Source organism: Carassius gibelio, chromosome A19 (assembly GCF_023724105.1).
Source record: "Carassius gibelio isolate Cgi1373 ecotype wild population from Czech Republic chromosome A19, carGib1.2-hapl.c, whole genome shotgun sequence".
Lineage (NCBI taxonomy): Eukaryota > Metazoa > Chordata > Actinopteri > Cypriniformes > Cyprinidae > Carassius > Carassius gibelio.
Genome location: NC_068389.1, coordinates 27,735,669 through 27,741,668, shown reverse-complemented (window position 1 = coordinate 27,741,668; position 6,000 = coordinate 27,735,669). Strand labels below are relative to the sequence as shown.

Sequence of the window (6,000 nt, the reverse complement as noted above, 5' to 3'; positions counted from 1 at the left end):
ACGCTGCCTGCAAAGTCATTGCCTGATTAGACAGCAGGGCAGCAAGTCATCTGCCTAAGTTTTCGGATGCAGCCAATATGTGTTTCAGACACGGGTCACGAAGAGGCATTCCCCATAGCGACCCCTAGAGGACGCAGTGTCTCCATCCCTACTCAGGGAACCATGGTTACATTCGTAAATTCCATTCATTCCTATGTGGGGGCACTTTTGTAACTTTTTTATTGCACCCATTTAAACTCCTCGAATAATATTAGTAATAATAATAATAATAATAATAATAATAATTATTATTATTATTATTATTATTATTATTATTATTATTATTATTATTATTATTCCCGGTGCAAGTGTGACAAAAGTGGAGAAATATTTTTAGATTTTTTTTTTTTCATTTGGATTAACGCAACAATTCTATCTCCATAAATCATGTCCAGTCGTACACTCTGGGAAACACCATCTATCCCAGTGTGTGGAGCTCAGCTCTGATTCTTTCAGTTTACACGTGCAGTGTGGGCGAAGTGGACGCCTAGAACAAAAAAACAATCAGAACTTTAACAATGTAAGTATTCATGTTTAATGATATTAATCTAGGCTGTTTGTGTTCGTGTTGTTATCGTTGTGTTTTATGTTCGTGGTGATCTAAACCCGCTAGTGATGCTGAAGTCAGTGAACCTGTGAATGAATGAGTTCATCAGTGTGATTGCGATGATGACAGTGATTATGAGCTTCACTCGTGCGGTTATTCATATAATTACTAAACTGTTCTTAGATTTCTCGACGAATACTGTATATTGCGGTCAGTTATGTAGCATTTTATTCGTGTATGAATGTCTTTATTATGTGTATAATGTGTCTGTTATGTCACAGCTGTTTGTTTTCTCCTCAGGTCTCATCTTTTAATGCTTCTGTCGTTTTGCTTCATCTATCATAGCGGTCAGTCTAATTTTTTTATTAAATATATTTTCAATTCGAGCTAGAATTGTAGTCGATTGTGTTTCTGTTGCAGCACTGAAGTCACGTGATGTGATGACTTCTGTGAATCGATGGGAATTCCCCAGCATAGTATATCATGACATCACTGACATATCTTTGCAGTTCATTCCAGTTCATTTATTATTAAACATTGTTTGGTCAGGGATGACTGTCATGAATGAGGCTTGTTTGCTCTGAAAGACAAATAGGACACACATAAGAGGAACAGTTCTGAAGTCTGATGAAAGTGAAAATAATCACACTCATACTCTCATGTTGTGTAACTTAATAGCTCATGGCTTAAATCAACAACCTTAATCTTTACATTTACTTCTGATGCTAAATATTGGATAAACTCCACCATTCGTGGTGAATCGTGCTTTTTTGAATTCATAGATTTGTATTGAATGAATCTGTATTTGCAGGAGCCTCCACAGTGAGTGAAAAACAGAGAGGAAACGCCACACTGCCATGTAAATATGAGGCCAAAGACATTTCAGATATACGCTTTATTCGACAAGGAAAACCTGTACACTTTTCTGTTTGTGAAGAATATAAAAGAGGAAGTGGCCGAATCTGTCAAGAAGGAGCATGTGACATCATCATCCAGAATCTGAGCTTCAGTGACGCTGGGAAATACATTTTTAGATTCAATTACAAAAGTGCTCCGATGGATCAGACGTACCAACTTCATATTTCTGGTAAAGTAAAAACTGATCAAAGCATCAGAATGCATGTGCCTTCTGGACGTCCTTCAGTTCTTCTGTGGTAATGCATGCTGGACTCTAACCATCAGAATCAGTGAATGGGACACGTCCTGAATAATATCAGGGTTAGGGGTCACCAGTAAGCTTTTCAGTGGCTGATGATTACATCTGGTTCTATAAACCTTTATATGTGCTTATGGCCTTTATGACAATATTATGAGACAATATTAATAATATTCTGTCTAATAATTATTGTTTGTCCTCAGATGAGATGTGTGTGAAGATCGGTGAGCAGCTGAAGTTAGATGTTCTGTCGTCAGAAGCTGATAAAGTGCAGCATCAGAGCAGAAGAAGCACCGAGTGGAAAGATGTTTGGACGAGAGGCCATGGTGTTCAGAATCAGCAGCTGAATGATAGAGATGGAAACCTGATCATCAGAAACTTTACAGCCAGTGATTCAGGAAAATACAGAGTTCTGGACTCTGAAGGAGAACCCTTGATCACAGTGACTGTTAGAGGTGAGAGAAGCTCAGGACATCTGGAAATATTACTTTTTTAAAGTTGTAGTAGTATGCTTATTCACTGAGCTTTGAATATCTTGTACAGAATCTAAAGGATCTTGCTCAGGTGAAAAACTCAGTAGTGATGCTGCACAACACAGTAAGTAAAACCAGAGGCGATTAACAGTGTATTTAAGCAGTGAGCTTGAAACTATAATGTTTGTCTCCCCTTCTGCTGTAGGGCACTGGATTGGACCGGCTGGGTTTGTTTGGGTGGTTCTTTGCCTTTTTTAAAAGAAGAACGATACACTGGTGTCTGGAGGGAGGTCTGAGTAGGTCCTACATGTGCTACATCTGCCATATTGTAACGTGACCCGTCCTAAAAGTAGTAGAACGTCCAGGTAATTTCTGACAGCTGTTTTATAAGTATTACAAGATTTTATTGCCATCTGAATCCAGAATGTCAGTGTGTTTCTCCCACCACCCGTATAGTTCCCTGACCGAATTACCTACTGTTTTCTTTAACAAACAAAAAGGTCATGTGGTAATTTCACTGCATTTTTTTGGCAGCATTAAACATCTACACTTTTATTACTGAAAGATATATAACATATTATTGCACCAAAGGGCATGTTATGCAATTTTTGATGTTTGTATGTATGCATGTATTTATTTATTTATTTATTTATTTATTTATTCATTCATTCATTTTCATGGACATGTTATATAATCTCTTTGACCCTAATGTAAATGACCCCTTTGACCCTCAAATGGAACATCAGTGTCTTTAATGTCAGTGTAAGTCCCTCGATTGTCCACCAGAGGTCTCACTCACCAGAGGATTGACTATTGGACTACAGTTCCCAGCAAGCCTCATACCTGGACTAATTTCTGTTCACCTGATCCTTGCACACAGATTATTTAAAACTGTGTTTTTGTTCTTCTTGAAGTCTTGTTTATTGTGTATCGACACAGCTCTAGCTGCCTGCCCTTGTCTGTTGTTTGCTGTGTTTGTTAGGCTTTACTGTCTAAACCACATGGATTCAGCCAGAGTGTGTGTTACAATCAGACTGAAATGATTAGGGATCTTGTCTAAAATAAGACAACTCATATGTGGAATCTATCAGCTAGGAGCTGCACAATATTTGAAATATGTTTTACATTGTTATTGTCAATACTTTTGTTTTTCTAGTGTTTAGAATTATCCCTTATTATGTAAAATAAATAAATAATTGTACAATCTTTACTGTGTGTGCCAAATGTGTCATTTTCTAAAAATCACACGATATAAATCTAAACAGTTTTCTCATATTACAAAATAAATAAATGAGAGCATGTAAATTTTTATAATCTGTTTATAACTTATTTTTGAACTAACTGCAAATTATATGAATAGTATTTTTTTTTAAATGCAAACAATAATAATAAGAAAATAAGAAAGCATTTTAAAAGGAAAACATTTTAGAAAACACTTTTTCTATGAGCTTTCGTGAAATCCAAACGGTAAGATCAAACTTCAAGTTCATGTCCCTAAATAAGAAAAAAATAAAAAACATCATAACCAGTATTTATAGATAAAAAGGGTTTAAAAATATCTAGTAGGTATTGCCTCAGTGTGTGCAAATCTGCTTTGAAAGAGTATGTTTTGTGAAAAACTCTAATCAAAAGGAGAATCACTTTAAGTGCTTCATAGAGCACCAACTTTAAAGCTACAGCGCCTCCATCAATGTAGAACAGAAGAGCAATCTAACTCTCCTCCTCAGATTTTAGAGATGTCTCTTGAGAGATGTTTGCTATAAATGGGAATTTACTACACTTCTGAATCACTTTTATGTTTATCTGAGTTTAAAAAGTCTCATGTGGGGCCCTGGCATCTTTCCTTATTGGGGGCCTTGGGGGGTTATCTTTGGAAAATACTACAGAGAATACTAAATACTATATGATGATTTATTAACAAGGTTTGGGAGGAGCACATCAGATTATTAGATAGTTCTACATACTCTGATGATCAGCTCATCGCAGAAAAAATTTATAGTAAAGAAACTTGTCTATTGGGTCATGTTGAGTTTTGATTACACAGAAATAATTGATTCAACCTAAAATAAACATTGCAGTGCAATATTTGTTGTCTTTTTTTAATCAATACTGCGACACTGAGGAGTTGGATGTAGGCCAGTTGTGGTTTTGTGAGTCTGTCACATATCGCTCTTGTCTGATCATCAGGTTCAGATGCTTCAATCTTCTGATGCGGTTGTTTTGTCTTGTCAATCAAAACGTTGAGAATCATTTTTTGTTCATAAATCTTTACCATTTTATATTTTCAGTGTCGGGTAGTTATTCTAGTTGTTTGTTTCTCTTTTGCACAAGTGACTTTGGTTGATCTTGTGGGTTGATTGTGGAAACTCACCACCTTTTCACACAACACACCACGACTCACCTATGCATTTAATGGCAGTTTATCCACCGATAAACACTGCTCAAGAATTCACTACAACTGTGCTGACACCATTGAAATGTTCAAATGTGACACTGCTAATATCTTTTAAGAATTCATTCGAGCTGTTGTTCAAAACGTTCATGTTTGTAATGAACCCAAGTGCAGTTTATTGAACATGAAGTAAAACCAGAAACATAAACTCACAGAAAAAGGATTGAGGGAACAGAATTAAATCATGAGGGCTAGACAATACAGGTCACATGAGACGATCCACGCAACCTTTGCTCTCTTACACATGTTGTCTGGTGTCATATTTTGGGAAGATCACCCACCTCAGCCACACTTTTCAACCAGCTGTGCCACTTCCTTTCTGTAGCGTTACATCAGTGTTTCTGATGAGGCCTACCACAACTGTGGCACTTATCATAATTGGGGTTTGTGCTAAGGGACGGTGAAAGACCAATAAGACACAATACTGTCCTTGAACCGGTCTTTACACTGAAGAAAGTAGAATTGAACTAATACAAAGTTGATAACAATGAGATTATTTATTCTGTCAGAATGAAGAATGTGAAAATAAGACTGAAAATGCAGGAGTCTGTATGAGAGGAGCCTGTGACCTCATCCAGCTGTTTGGGTTTGGTTTGAGGTTGGTGTTGTGTGGGCTCTGATTGAGTTTACTGTAATCATCACACATCAGCGTCTGAACAGGAACAAAGAACATGATTCCTAGCAAGACGTCCCAATGCTGAGCCCAGTTCACCCAACGTCAGCAATGCTTATTAATAATTGGCTTATTATTAACAGCCAAAAGGTCAGCAGAGGATCATGTCAACAAATCATTCCTCACTTAATCAGCTGACTAAAGTAATCTGTTGAATGAATGACTTTAGAGGCAGCAAATGTATGTCCATCTACTGGAGCTTTTAGTTTCACATTAAGGGTAGAATTATTTTATATCATACATTCATCTCCTAGCATTTTTTAGTGCACACGCAATGTACTCTGGGTGTACTGTAAGTCTACATTAAGCCCTGAGAGAGAAGTCAAAAAATAACATTTATTTTGTGACAAGCTAATTTTCTTTTTTCAAACTGTTTGCAAGATTAATATTCTTTGCCAGTCACGTGCAAAACAAATTTAACTTTGTTTTGATACTTCGGTAGCAGACTTGAACTTCACATTTATTCACCCCCAGAGGTCATCATCCATCACACAGACTCTTACACGACACAGTCCACCCTGGACTACATTTCCCATGCTCCATTGCACCAATCACAAGTACACCTGATAACAATCACACACACACACACACAGCACAATCATCAGACACGTTTATAAGCAGACTTCCTCTCACACACTGCTGAATATTGTTTAGCACGCT

General features: G+C 37.0%; 1 long non-coding RNA gene across 1 annotated transcript; it reads left to right on the top strand.

The window, feature by feature from the left end:
- The first annotated feature begins 1,952 nt into the window (after positions 1-1,952).
- Positions 1,953-3,408, top strand: LOC127935368 (uncharacterized). The gene is made up of 3 exons (XR_008148077.1): positions 1,953-2,197; positions 2,286-2,339; positions 2,421-3,408. It is a non-coding gene; the product is annotated as an uncharacterized LOC127935368 (long non-coding RNA).
- Positions 3,409-6,000: the final 2,592 nt, after the last annotated feature.